The sequence below is a fragment of the Eleginops maclovinus genome, chromosome 12, assembly GCF_036324505.1.
Source record: "Eleginops maclovinus isolate JMC-PN-2008 ecotype Puerto Natales chromosome 12, JC_Emac_rtc_rv5, whole genome shotgun sequence".
In the NCBI taxonomy this organism is placed as follows: domain Eukaryota; kingdom Metazoa; phylum Chordata; class Actinopteri; order Perciformes; family Eleginopidae; genus Eleginops; species Eleginops maclovinus.
In genome coordinates, this window is record NC_086360.1 from 4,696,636 (window position 1) to 4,712,436 (window position 15,801).

The 15,801-nt window shown below is 39.4% G+C and overlaps 1 long non-coding RNA gene across 1 annotated transcript; it reads right to left on the reverse strand.

The window, feature by feature from the left end:
• Positions 1-1,547: 1,547 nt before the first annotated feature.
• Positions 1,548-5,684, reverse strand: LOC134874023 (uncharacterized). Its single transcript, XR_010167012.1, has 2 exons — positions 5,396-5,684; positions 1,548-3,318 (listed from the first exon to the last, which is right to left on the reverse strand). It is a non-coding gene; the product is annotated as an uncharacterized LOC134874023 (long non-coding RNA).
• Between the last annotated feature and the right edge of the window lie 10,117 nt (positions 5,685-15,801).

The window sequence follows — 15,801 nt, forward strand, 5'->3', positions numbered from 1 at the left end:
TGCTGTAACAGGTGTGATCTTGCATTGTGCGTTAAACCGGTCAGGATTCCCGGTTGAGTTCTGGTTATAGACAAACAGTGTGGTCACTGAACTGTTTCAGAACATGTTTCTTCAGTGATGACACTAAATATACTGTAGAAACACTCATGTTACCACACAAACACACAGATCGTCATTTGGACAAAGTGGTGCAGGAACAAGTCAGAAAGGTTGATAAATGCGTTTGCACTTTACAACAAACTGGTTCCCTCCTCTTAATTCAACATTTTTTTAACGTGTATTTGGTTAGATGCCTTAAAAAATGTCCTTGGTTAGTATAAGCTTAATGGATTTTCACGTTTTGTTGTCTTCGACATAAAATACGTTAAGTTAATACCCCTCTCGAGAATGTCTGAAGCTCCACCTAGTTTAGTGTGGGTGGTTTGAATGTTAGCATGCCGTTGTTTTTTTTCAAAACCAGATATAAGGAAAATCTAAAAGTACTCGTACATGTCTAAACTCGTCTTCAAAAAGGATACGTTTATATAATATAATTACGAACAAATATAATCTGTACAGTGTAATAACCAAAGACGCTCTGAGCTAAAGATTATGCTATACTGTTCAATCTTTTTTCATTGGTTTTCAAATGGGTGTTTTTGACTGAAATACTACAGTATGTGATGGATTGCAGTGATTTATTATTCATATTGATTGACCCGTAGGATGAATGATACATTTCATGCTGCCTAAACCATTTGTCTGCTGCCGTTATAAGGTCAACATTTTAATGTGTCCCATACTTTACTTTGTGACCAAATACCTACAGAACAAATGACAGTGACATCAGCTCAGATGGCGAACATTGGTAGACATCATACCTGCTTAACATCAGCCTGTTAGCAATGCTAAGCTTGTTAGCATGTAGTTTAAATGAACATTTTACCTTACTACAGGTAAATCCGATCCGATTTAATCAGATGAATCATAGCCAATTGTTTGTCAATCTTTTCCATATTAATTCAATTATGTATCTGATTGTTGACCATTTATGTATATTTAAAGACTCCATATTGTGCTTTTGAGAGTTTACTTTCCTGTGTTATATGGGTCTTAGTGCATGGAAACGGTCTTCAAACTCAAAACCTCAAAATTCCCTCAAAGGGGGAGTTTCTGTCCCACACAACCCCTAAAACGCGTACTTCCGTAACGTGGTAACATCACTATCTAACATCCACGCTTTAATAGGCAAGTGCTTCTATACATTGTATGTGATCGGCTAAGGGTTGGGACATTTGTGATTGACCAATCACAACAGAGCTGGCCAGCTAACCAATGAGAGCAGACTGGGCTCTGGTTTCAGACAGAGGGGGAACAGAGTTGCTGCAGCACAGGCAGTATGAGAAATATAAAGAGCTTTTTGAACATTAAAGCATGGAGTCATATCACAGTAGAGACACACAATACTGATATGAAGCTGAACAACAGCAGAATATGTCCTCTTTGAAGAAAAACTAATGTTGGTTGATGCTAACCCCCAAAAACTGCAAACTCAAACCAAGGTCAAATCATTTCTGTTTCCCACTCTTTAATAGTTCAATTTCCCTTTGATCTTCAAAACGAATGACTTGTTTTGTCTTGAACATTGATGTGCGGTTTTACATCATGTTCCTTTTTATTGCTTCTCATTCACTTGGGGTGTGGACAAACATTCATAAAAGAAGCATATTAAAAATAGGATCAGGGACAAAGGCAACTTTTAAGCAAAGAATGTGTTCCCTTTGGCAAGGGCATGAACTTCCGACACTCCCTCACTGAATCACAGCCTGAGTGGATTTAAAAACATGATGGCTGAAAGATGGGTAAATGTGTTGAGCTGCATGAGAATTAGAATACAACAAAACAGATTCGGAGCACATTTAATCAGCTCTATGTGTTCACTAAAGTGCTGCATATACATTATGAAGACAATCCAATATACAGTTAATCTGGACCTCACTTTAAATTAGTTGACAGAATAAATCTCTTTGCAACATGGTGATCTTCGGTATTCGGTTTACGCTAAAGTATCATGCAGGGAAAATCCCAGTTTAAAGTTCACCTATTGTGCAAAATCCACTTTTTCATGCATAAATATGTGTCCCCCTGTGTTAGAAGATTCAGAAAGTTTCAGGAAAAAAGATTCTCTCTCTTTTTGTCTTGATCCATGTATATAAAAACCTGAAATCTGAAAATTAGCTAATCAGATTTCCTCATTTTGTGATGTCACAAATGTTTTTGGGGTTGTGCAACCATTAGTCAATAACCAACTAAGGTAACACCCACCCCCCTTATCACCTGAATCTCCTCCTATAGCACCATTGTGTTGTTGTTTTTTTACCAAACACTTTTCAGAGGGTCGTAGTGAGCAGCAGCTCATTTGCATTTAAAGCTAGAAAATCAGCACTTTTGGAACAGGGCTGAAACAGAGGGGGCATGCTACAATGAACGATCTGATTGGCATTTCGCACCGATGTTTTTGTCAATATCTTAGACCTATAATATTTTGATGAAAAAGTGCATAATAGGAGACCTTTAAATGTTTCTGGCACTCTTTAGACATGATCAGCAGTACAAGGGCTTTACATTTATAAGAGGCCCTATGATGCTTTGTGAGGTTTTCCCTCAGCTGTAGTGTGCTGTATGGGTTTGTGTGCATGTAACTCCCCCCGGCCTGAAACACCTGTGTGATCTAATGCACATTTGTTTTTATATCATAATATCATGGGGTTTCTATTTACTCATTGTTTTAAAGGTGGGGGTGTCATGGCTGTGTGTGTTCCCTCGGCCCAGGTGTGCTGTGTTGCTGCAACGCGGTGCGTGACGAGGTGCACCTGCAGGAAGGTCTTAAAAGCTCCAGTTCCAGCAGCAGAAGAGAGAGGTCTTTGGCGTGGGGACTCCTGTGTTTCTGCCTCTCAGCCTATGATTGATATTGGTATATTTCAAATGTTTGATTGCAATAAATCTTATAGATTTAAATATTTTGAAGGTGTCTTTCTCTGTTATGTTTGGGTCAATGGTGGAATTTTGCTAGCCCTACAAGGCCACATTAGGGTGGGGTGTAACAGAATGTGTTGACATCCATCGCTCGTGTATTTGTGAGAGGGGAACCAGTGTGTCATGAGTGCATGTTGCACGCAGCACCAAATGACTGTATTTTACATCATATAATTCAATAATGATAAAGTGCATGTTGCATGCAGGGATGCTTGTGTTGCGTGCAGTGAGAGAGGCAGGCAGGCGATCAAAGCACCTCCAGAACATTCCAGAGACTTTCAGTGAAGATTCTGTGGTTGAAGCCTGGGGAGACACAAGGAAAAACAAAACCTTAGTCCACACGCATGGAGAGGAGAGGTAACAAGGAGAGATGAGAGGGAACTAGGAGAGAGGAGAGGGGAAATGTCAGGAGGAAGCCACAATAGAGAGGAAACAAAGAAAAGATGAGAGGTAAAAGGGACAGACAGAAGAAAAAAACAAGGAGATGGGGGGGACAATAGGAGAAGAGAGACAAAAGGGAGAAACAGGTGATGAAACAAGGAGAGAGGAGAGGAAAAATGTCAGAGGAGAGGTAACAAGGAGAGGAGAAAAAACAATAAGAAAAAGGGAGAGAAGAAGGGAGGAGGGTGAAACAAGGAAGGAAGGAAGTAGGAGAGGAAAGGAAAGATAGAAGCGCAAACAAGGAGAGGAGAAAAGAGTGGGAAATGGGAGAAAGAAAGAATCAAGTTGAGACAAAGAAATGCAAGAGGAGAGGAAACAAGGAGAGGACAAAGGAGTAAAGCAGAGGGGAAAGCAGAAGGGATTCCCCTGCAGCTGTGAAATGTGATGCAGACAGAAGCTGTGTGTGTGTGTGTGTGTGTGTGGGGGGGGGGGGGGGGGGGGGTTTGCGTGCATCTAAAAATAATTTTAAATTGCAACAAAATTATCTCCAGAAGTGGGCGGGGTTTGCCTGGCTCACACTGACAACACCTACTCTGCATACAGTATATACTATATATAGAGTCTTGGCTGATTGGGGATAAAGGTAGACTTTCAGAGCAGGAAAGAAAGAACAGGGAGAACGGAAAATAAAAAAGGGGAAATATAGTGCAAGATAAATTAAATTCTGAAGCACAGGAGGAGAATATGCTACATGTTTAAGCTGCACTAAGAGGATATTTTCAGGTTGAGACAAGGCTGATAGAAAGACTGAAACAGAGAAGGCTGAAAGTAGAGGACAGTAGAGGACCATCATGCCTTTCTTCTCCTGCTCCTGCAAACAGCTCCCTGTGGCCCTAGGGCCTTTGGAAGCAACCGGTTCCCCCATCCCCTCCTTTACGTGTTCTGTTTCCTCCCCGCAACCCCCTCCTCCACGGGGCCGTCGCCCCCGCAGGGTCCTGTACCCGGCTTCCTGGAGCAGGAGGCTCCCGCTGAGGGAAGCCCCGGACCAGGCGCGCCGCTGGCTGCTGCTCCTCTCTGCTCTGGTCTTCCTGCAGATCTATACTGAGGAGACGCCCACCTGCACAGGTATTTATAGGCTCACACCTCATCTGCACAATACATATACTTATTTCCTTTTTTTCCTTTTTTTATTGAGTGATTACAGGACAAGTGAAGACAAGTCAGGGTCACATAATACAGAAGAGAATTTACAAAGCGAGACAAATGACAAAATACCGAGCAGGACAGGAGGGAATTTGGTGCAAATAAAATAAAGAGAGGAGTAGGCAACAAATATAGGAAAACGTTTTTTATTTACTGCAATAGAGTAATAAGCTAAGCACAATATTAGCTTAGCTAAATGTATATTAATTAGTTAATATACAGAAATTCTTAACGTACGTGTGAATTTGACTTTTTAAAGAGGCTCTATTATGCTTTTGGTTAAATATTGACATCACCATGTAACATTTGCGCTTCTATTGTCTAGCGCTCCAACACATTGTATGTGATAGGCTAAGAGGTTGACAAATCACAATAGTGCGGGCCAGCTAGCCAATCAGAGCAGACCGGGCCCTAGTTTCAGACAGAGGGTGAAAAGAGGTTTCTGCAGCACAGGCAGTATGAGAAAGATAAAGAGCTTTTTAAACATTAAAGCATGGAGACATGTCAAGGCACAAAGTACTAATATGAAGCTGAAAATTAGCATAATATTTCCTCTTCAATGTCAATTAAATGCAGAGGGTTTGATTAAAAATGTAATTCAACATTTGATTGAAATCAAATTCAACCGAACATGTTTTCCTTTTTTAAATGTATTTGTATTTATTAAGAAAAAAGAGAAGTTTGATCAGTTTCTTGTCCATACAACACAGAAAAAAAACCTGAAAGTAAACATCTGCCTTATGAGTCACACATTTTGTTTGTAGACATTAACTTTTTTGTATCTGTAAATGGTTACCTTTTTTTGTGTAATTTCAGAGCTCCAGGGCCAGTGTCCAGACACGGCAGCGCCTCAGCCCCAGGAGAGAGAGGGGAGCCTAGGCACGGGCCAGGGATGGGGCGGAGAGGAGCCCTGGAGGGTCCAGATGGTGGGTGGAGATGTAGAGACTCAGGCTGAGTGTGTGGTGGCGTGAAGGAAGAGCAAGTCATTTTCAATCACCCCATCTTTTTTCCTCCAAAGACTCTGCACATAGAGGGACACAAAAAAAGAAGAGGCTGACAGATACTAAATACAATGGTACTCAAGGACAACAAGATGACATTTCTCCTTCTTGTGATGTAATGTCAAGGATTGCAAAAGAATGTTTGTGATGGAAGTTACATCTGACCTTTGACTTTAGTGCAGCTGGGGGCCTTAAGCCTGAATTCTTTGAAATGACCAGTAGGGGGCGACTCCTCTGGCTGCAGAAATAAGTCAGGAAATGACTTCTCACTTGGTATATTATCTCAGTATGTATTCTACTAATAAGTGTATGTTCTCAACTGCTAGTTTGAAGTCTTCTTAAGCCAGCACGATGTTATTTTTTATAGAATTGATGGTCCATTTCTTATTCACAGTCTATGCATGATTTACAACATGAGGATAGAACTGATTTTTGATTAAGTCACTCCCTGGTGGAGAATAAACTTAAAGTGCAGCAACTAGTTAAGGTGTAGCGTTCATGGTGATGTGTGATTTTGAAATTATAAAGCTGTTGAAAAAAAAATGTTTTCATTGTCTTTATTCATTTTCCACATTTACAAGCACACAGAACAAAGACAACACAAATATATATATATATATATATATATATATATATATATATATATATAAAACTATAAATGACATCACTGCTAAACTAGATAATGAACTAACAAAGACATCAACTGACATGACAGTAAATACAATTAAGGTAAGAATGGTTATCTAATATGTACATACAATGACAACAGGAATTTGTTATAAAATAAAAAACAAATGGAAATAGGTTTTGAATTAACTGTGAAAAACAGGTTTGCAGGCTGTTTCTTGACTATGAAAACAGTTTAATAGCTTTCATTGTATTAAATTGCAAAGACTCTAATAAATCAGTCGTGAGTTGTGTGCAGCGGAATTGAAAGTGTTTGTCCTTAAATACAATTTTGCAGAGCTTGTTTGAGTATTTTCATCTGATTCTTCTTTATTTATCTACTTTTGCACATTTCAGAACATATATGAGTATATAAAATAGCAATTGCATATTGCTAAGTTGTATTAAATGAAACCCCATGGCATCAGCAAAAACAGCTTTAATATGAATGAATTAGTAAGGGTAATCATATTAAGATAAACACCTTATTCAACCTGAGGAAAATGAATTCAGTCGTTTCCATACAAAGTAAAAGAAATAGTGCAAATATAAAAGTATGACATAATAATAATAAGGTCCACATGCAAAAAATATACAGTAAATACAATGCAACAAGCAGGTATGATAACATGTAAACTTTATAGGTAATTTAGAGTAAGTATAATATTTTGACACTGATTTTTCTGGAGCACTGTAAAGTTTATGTTAATGATTATATTTATCTTTTGAAGTTGTACTTAAACTATTCTGTTCATTTTCAGGTTCATATGTAGTGTCTCTACTGTGACATGTCTCCATGCGTTAATGTTCAAAAAGCTTTTTATTTTCCACATACTGCCTGTGCTGCAGCACCTCTTTTCACCCTCCGTCTGAAACCAGAGCCAAGTCTGCTCTGATTGGTTAGCTGGCCGGCTCAGTTGTGATTGGTCAACCGCTAAGAGATGTCCCGCCCTTTAGCCTATGACGCGCAATTTGTTGGAGCCCTAGCTACAGGGAAGGTGAAAAGCCAAAGGATAATTATTTTTATGAGTTTTAATATGCAATAATTATTATAGGATATGTTTGATTTAAACGTTTATTTTGGTAGAGAATGTGAAAACTTCCTCCAGCACTGGTTTGCAGTATAAACTCTGTAAACTCAAATTATTATCATTTTTTGGCTCAATCCTAACCTTTTTGAAACCCGACAGCGCCACCTTCGTCATTAGCCAAGCAACATGATGTTGATTCCTGAGGACAGTCGGGTGGGTGTGTGTGTGGGGGAGGTTGTGTTTACTTTAAGTGACTCAGAGGGTTATCCCTCAGTCAGCGGAGGCGGGCTGTGAGAGCAAACAAACCTCAAACTGTCGGGCGAATCTGGAACTGGCTGCTATCACTGTGTGAGAAAGTGTGTGTCTGAACATGTCACCTTATTTGCATGTGTGTGCAGCACCAGCTGACTGGACTGATGTGGTTTCCATGCCTTTAAAATACTGTGTATTTCATAATAATACTATTAATAATACTTATTCTTGTAACATCAAAGAAACAAGATAAGGAAAATACTAAAACATAATAAATAACAATAAATATACCTTACTAAAGGATGTAAAATGTCACAGAAAAACTTGTGAAATATTGAAATAACAAAGATAGTTAATGTGTATTTAAGATATCGATATAGGTATGAATAAAATATATATAGAACACTGTATGTTTTTAGCAATTAAAATACCTAACAAATCCAAAAACTTATCTATACGTGATAATTAATTACAATACATATAATTCTTGATATAATTTAGGCCTATATTGTATGTACAGAACATTGGTGATGTTACAAATTAAGAAACTACATTTAAAGCTCACATTACTTCTTAGAGTCAGGTATTAATGTAAAAGTTAGCTTTGTTAGCCATTAGCATTATTCACTATAGTCACCTGGGTGCATATAGCATCTTCCTAATCAAAATGTGATTTAAAATTATATAAACAATAAAAAGATGGACCTAACCAACCTGAAGAGCTGTCCACAAAAACAATTTAGAAAATAAATGTAATAAATCAATTTATCCATCTTTATGATTTATTACATATAAATCATCATATATCCCAACAAATCTGCATCAATGATTTATTTCACGTAACAAGAGTTGTATATCCTTTATAAACAAACATATAAAAACAGATAGTAAACAGACATAAGAGATCCTCCAGACAAAATTATGTCATTGTGGATATGTAATATTTCTGTCTGTTCCGTCAGATAAAGCTGTGAATCTGAGTGTTGCTCACCGTGTTGTTTATTAGAATCAACCCAAACATCTCGTCACGGCAGAAGAAGACAGACAGAGAGTTAACAGCTGCCAATCAGAGAAGAGTCCCGTCACATGATTGGCTCGACTGCTGAGGCAAACACTCAGTAAGGAAACCTCTGCGGCTAAATATGCCTGTTTCAACTGTCAACGTGTACCAGCATGCATAGTACTTCAGATTGCAAACAGAATCTGGTGCAGACCGGCTGAGCTATCTGGCTGTTGTGGGGCAATGCGAGAGTGACCACTGAACATAAAGGTTTATTGTAGTTTCAATTACCCAAAACCTTGTGCAGAGCCTGAGATACACTATTAATCAAATGACAAATAACTTAGACATCATCTAATAAGGACGACGCTGTACACAGAACTCTGTTTTCTGCTCTTTGTTTGAACATCAGCCACGTTTTCTTACGCTCAGTTTCCATCTGTAGCAGTGTAATTGTCACCTCTGAGGGACGAATAAAGCCTTTCTGATTCTGATCGTTGCATAGCACTGGTCTAGATAGCTTGAAAAGGTTTACTGTCTGATGGCAGCCACCCAACCGTTAGGCCTACTTGTATCTTGCTCAATGTTTCGGAAATATGGCAATTCCACTACCATGACGGGCAGCATTTCCTCCACGATGTATGCTGCCACAAGCATGTCTATCTCTGCCATTTTTGCCCCATCTCCTCATCCATTTGATTTATATTTCTGTCCTCCCGTTATTCAGATAGTTGAAGACCTTATAGTAGCACAAGTAATGAGGTCATTCTGTGTTTACTAACTGTAATATCCTTACTGCTGTTATCAACAGTAACGCGTTACATTACTGTGTGACAGACAAATGTAACCTGATTACAGGAACAGGCTTTTAGGCAGGTGGGCGTCTGGGCGTCCTCTGTACTAAAAATAATAAAAAATTGGATGCCCTACTTTCAAGCAAGACGCCCTAAAGACGCCCTATTTTTTTCCTCCGCTGTTTTCCCCGGTAACTTCGCTGAATGTGATCAAAATTCGCCGATTCAAGCCGAAATCTCGCGAAATCGCGCTACGCTCACATCGTGATTTTCCGTGACGCGTCTTGGACGGGCGCTGTATTGGTGGAATATCTGATATCTCTTTAACCTTTTTCGCGGGAAGAAAGTGCAGGTAAGCTTGAAACTTTTAACAATCTTTACAAACATGACAGAAAGCCTGATAACTATAGGAGTATTTCGGAATTTTTCTGGCTTCTTTGGTGGCAATAACTGTCGATGAACCGGGGGAAAAACAACAACAAAAACGTCAGGACGATGCGACCGGCGAGAACTGTAGTGGGGAGGGGGGCACATGAGGAGATCAACATTTGTATGGTTCCTTTGAACAATAGGGAGTCTTTACTTTTAAAAGATCGATAAATGGATGTTGTTTGTGGAGAACAGCAGTGGCGGCTGGCCAATAGAGGGCGCTAGGGTGCCGCCCCACCACTCACCTCTCACCACATTTCCTTGAATAAGACATAAAAAAAATGAAATAAAAATGAAATAATAAAATAAAAATATTTCGAAATATATGTATATATTTTTTTAGATGTGCAAGATAAATGTTTCATAGTTAATGATGAGTAAAGTTGTTTCGTTCATTGACATTGTCTGATTGGTGACATATTTCCGCCCTGGGGCGCAGGAATCTTTGCCCATAGCAAAGCCCGTCTACGGAAAGCCCCTTCACTCTCTATTCACCCCCATTGTACCGAATTTGGCTGCAGTTCACCTAGGGGGCGATCGCGGGCGAGTGCAGAATACATGGACCCCTATGGAGCTAGGCGGCTAGCTACATCATTCTCCTAGCATATCGTCTACAAAATCCAAAATACTACTGTGGTTTCCGAGAGGTCGACAGGGATTTTTCGTCAAAAGTGGAATAATCTGGGGGTCATAGCCTTTTGTTTTCTTACAGGTTGGGCAGTTGCGACCCAGGTTCTGCTAGCATCTGGCTAATGAAAGCCGATTGGTCAATGAAGAACTCACGACTGGTTACGACCGAAGAATACGCTTTGTGGTACCTGTCCACAGAACATCAACAACGCTCTTAAGGTGCCAACCGCCGTTAAAAGAGAAGAAGAAGAAAGCTCTTAAGGAGGACTCTGAAAGGACATTACAATCGAACTTTTTTATTTGATTATGGTCAACTTTGGATGTACTGATCCTACCACACACATACATTGTATTGTAAAAATAAATTTGAAAGTTAACTGATTACGAGCATGTGTTTGTTTTCTTACCTTGAGCGTATGTTCGATATTGCTATATTGCTACCTTAAGGATAAATCCCGCTTTCTAGAACATTAAACATTCCGTAAAAAAAAGTTGATTAAGATAAAGATGCCGCGTCAGTGTGCTGCAATTAATTGCAAAAATTCTCAAAAAGGACTGTCCTATTTCAGCTTATAATCAATAATAATAATAATATATAATCAGTCAATATTAAAAGTTCTCTGGTCCCACGGAGCCAAATCAGCTGCGATCGTATGCAGCTGTTGCTGCGAGGGAAAGGAAAGGGAAGGAGAGACACAAGGTGCCATAAAGCAATTTATCACGCATGACGTCATCCGATTTACAAAAACCTAATTTTAGTCAAAATCAAGCGAATATAAAATACTAGCTATGTGTCGTTTGTGAGGATTATCCATTCCATGTTTAAAAAACTATAGCAGTGATTTAAAAAAAAATTATATCCAAAGAAATGTAGGAATCTATGGGTGGGGCTCCATAGGACCACATTCATTCTGCACTGGCCCACCAGCGCCCCCCAGGTGCAGTACCATACCGGAACGGTTTTGAGAGTGAACGTTCTCGTCAATATTAAAAGTTCTCTGCCCATAGACTCTCGTTAAAAGTTGTACATGCGCAGTAGCTCCTCTTCAATACAAGAGATAGGACGATGTTGGGGCGCACCTCTCCTGCGCCCCGAGCTGAATGCAGCTGGATTTGGCGGCGGGGCTGACGTCACAGCCTTCTGTCATAAAGTATGTGTATTGTCCATGTTATATATGATATATGTTATTTAAATATATAGATATAGAGATATATCTAGAGATAGATAGAGAGATAGATAGATAGATATTTATTATATATGTGTATTGTCCATGTTATATGATATATGTTATTTAAATATATAGATATAGAGATATATCTAGAGATAGATAGAGAGATAGATATAGAGATAGATAGATATTTATTATATATGTATATTGGCCATCTGTATAGTAATATAGCACATCTGTATATTTGTTCATACTACATCCGTTTATACTATGCCAATTATTCCCACCTCTTTATACTGCCCTTATCTTTACATAATCACTCTTAACTGCATATACTGTACATACTCTATATATCGCACTTGTTTCTCTTTGCACTTCTATCTATCTATCTATCTATAATGTTGTTTTTGTTGTTTTCATTTATGTAAATACACTCGTTTGATACCTTAGTACATGTATGCATGCTTTTATTTTTATTTTTATACATTTTGGAGTTATAGCCCCCCCTGGAGAAAACTCCACCAGCCACCACTGGAGAACAGTGTACTTAATTCCCACTATTGACATATTTACAGTTGATAATATCCTTTATAATATTTGATTGATTTGATTTGATATGAAGGCTAAATGAAAAATAAGGCTAAATGAAAATTCTTTCTTCAAGTTACTGTGAAAGATGAGGAAAAGAGGAAGAACACAGACAACGAAATCCAGCTTCTTCCAGCAGAGTAGTCATGTAAGAATGTTTTTCTTGTGTGGATGTTCAAAGGTGTGAAAGGTCAGAAAACCATCACAAACACATAGCTAATACAACTGTATGCTAAGTGTCTTGCATAAATATATGGTATATGATATAGATTAACAAAATTGAATAAGTATAGACATACAAGATGTATGTGACAATTAAGTTGTACCTTTTAGTTTCAGTTACACTCAATGTTCTTTGTAATAACTTATGAAACATATTATATTGTATATCAATCAGTGTAATGATAATATTACCAAAAACTAATCTGGTCTTCCCCACCCCCCGACACACACACACACCTCCTCCCAACCTCAGCACAAAAATAATGTTGTAACAAAGACAAAAACGTGGCTGTATTCCACAAAATGTGCACCTCAAAATGCAGGAAATAGTGTTTCAGAGAGTTATGAATTTCAAAAGTATTCAGGGGGGGGGATGCCCCCCTACAATACTCGCGCCTGCAAAAAATTGGACACCCTGTATAAAGATCCTAGCTAAAAGCCTGTACAGGAACGTGTTATTTTGAAGGGCGTTACCCCCAACACTGTTAAGAACGAAGTGTCTGAATCCTTTAGATCAGATAACTTTAGCCTGCCAGCTAAATACTACATAGGAGTATAATGACAAATTGAGGCCATGTTTTATTAAAACCGCTCATTTACCACAAGTAAGTGCTTGTGACATCATTCACACAAAGAAAAGTCAGACTGGAGAGACACTTGTTGGACGCTCTTATCCAAAGCGACTTACATACACTCAATAATGTGGACAACCGCCACCACAAATATGTACCTGAACATTTGCATAATATGCTGTCTAAACTGTTGTACATATAGTATTTTCATTATTCTAGGAGGCCCAACAACTTCATCTTAAAGGACCTGTTAGAGCCAGTATTTAGTTTTTATTAAAAAAGGCCACCCATTGTTGACGTCTATAGTCAGCACTGCATAAAGGACTACAATTCCCAAGGCGCCATTATCTAAAGAGACAGAGATAGGCAACCTGTCGAAAAGGCACCGCCTGAGTTTGAAATGTCTGTTCAAGGCGTCTAGTGGATTGATTGGGGAAGGAAGCCATGACAGGACCAGTCGATGGAAACTAGCCTTTCAGCTAACTCTGGAATATTTACACTTGTTTGAATCTTGCTTTTATTAAATGGTCTCTATTTGGCATTTTAAAATCAGTCACCAGCTGTAGATAGGTAAGGCAGTGATAAATAAAGTCATTTTGATGTAGAAAAACAAATACATCCTAATCTAATCTGACATCTTTGAGGGTTTAGTTGTATAGAATGCTGATGTCATTCAGCCTCACTGTAAACATCGAGGCATAAGGTGATGACCTCAGAGGATCCCTGTAAAGAGCCATATAGAGAAATAAACAGACATGCATGTTGTCATAAATCCTGTCATCGTGTCTTAATGAGTCCCAAAGTGACTAAAGTTGAAAGATTTCAAATGAGGAAGTAGAAGAAGACGTAATGTCTCCTTCAGAGCGGGATGACAGTTTGATGAGGATTCAGTTTCTGTCAGGGCAGTCGTAAATGGGTGTGTGTTTTTGTGTTGGCAGAACATTTAGCGCACATTCTAACTGCAGGTGTGTACAGGTGTGTGCTTGTGTCAATGTTGTTCCCACAGGGCTTCAACTTAACTCTCACTGAAAATGTCAGAGAATCCGTTTAAGCTCAAGTCAAATGTTGCAAAATATTACTTGAAACTGTGTGAAACCTTTTTAAAAAAGAAGTGAAATACCAATGTATGACATTTAAAACTCCTTCAATTAGTCTTACTTGAATAAAAGTACATAAGTATTACCAGCAAAATGTACAGAATGATAAATTATGGGGTCTTTGAGGTTTTTCAAATCTAATATCTTGTACTTCAAGGTAAAAAAAAGACTTCAGGGCCTGCTTTGTTGCCTGGCAATTCAAAACTTCACCATTGTTATGAGCGCATGAGGACACCTCTGCAGGAAAAATTGAAGGCATTTCTTATTGCCCTGCAGGAATGTGTGCAAGACTGTTTATGTGCATTGTCAGCATTAGCTATTAGGTATTACGTCGCAGAATGTGTACCTGAGAGTGGCTTTTAAGGCTCCAGTTCACCCCTTATCTGCAGAAAGAACTTTAATTTCCAACATTTGTGCAAAATCCTGAAGATGTCTTGGCCCTAATATTTATAAAATCCTTTTAACTACCGTATTTTCCGGACTATAAGGCGCACTTAAAAGCCTTACATTTTCTCAAAAAACAACAGTGCGTCTTATAATCCAGTGCGCCTTATATATGGATTACGGTAATTCTGGTTGTGCTTACTGACCTCGAAGTGATTTTGTGTGGTACACAGCTCTCACGGCGCTCTGTCAAAATTTTTTAGTACGACTTTGGTAAACTACAAAGCCGCACCGCTTGCAGCATTACGGCTACCGTAGTCAGGAGCGTCGCGGAATTGTACCAAATGGCACCGGTCAAGAGACACGCTTACGACGCGGACTTCAAACTCAAGGCTATCAGTCACGCAGTAGAACATGGGAATAGAGCAGCTGGGAGAGAATTCAACATTAATGAATCAATGATACGGAAGTGGAGAAAGCAAGAAGATGACCTGCGCCAAGTAAAGAAGACAACACAGAGTTTCCGAGGAAACAACGCGAGATGGCCGCAGTTAGAGGACAACATTGAACAGTGGATTATTGAACAGAGAGCAGCAGGTAGAAGCGTCTCTACAGTCTCTATTCGAATGAAGGCAACAGCGTTAGCACGGGACATGAATATCAATGACTTTCGAGGCGGTCCTTCTTGGTGCTTTCATTTTATGAAAAGACGTCATCTCTCCATCCGCACACGAACTACCGTCTCGCAGCAACTGCCAAAAGATTACGAAGAAAAGCTGGCCGCTTTCCGCGCATACTGCGAAAAGAAGATCACTGAAAAGAAGATCCCGCCAGAGCACATCACTAACATGGACGAGGTTCCCCTCACCTTTGATATCCCCGTGAACCGCACTGTGGAGAAAACAGGGACCAGAACGGTGTCTATACGTACGACAGGGAACGAGAAGTCATCCTTCACTGTAGTTCTCGGTTGCCAGGCTAATGGCCAGAAACTTCCACCCATGGTCATTTTCAAGAGGAAGACTTTGCCAAAAGAAAATTTCCCAGCCGGCGCCATTATCAAAGTTAACCCGAAGGGCTGGATGGACGAGGAAAAGATGAGGGAGTGGCTGAGAGAAATTTACGTCAAGAGACCGGATGGCTTTTTCCACAAATCTCCGTCCCTATTGATCTGCGACTCCATGCCCGCCCATCTCACCGATGCTGTCAAAAAACAAGTGAAGCAAACTAATTCGGAGTTTGCCATCATTCCGGGTGGATTAACTAAAGTACTCCAGCCGCTAGATATTGGTGTAAACAGGGCGTTCAAAGTTAAACTGGGAGCTGCGTGGGAGCAGTGGATGACAGAAGGCGAACACACATTCACC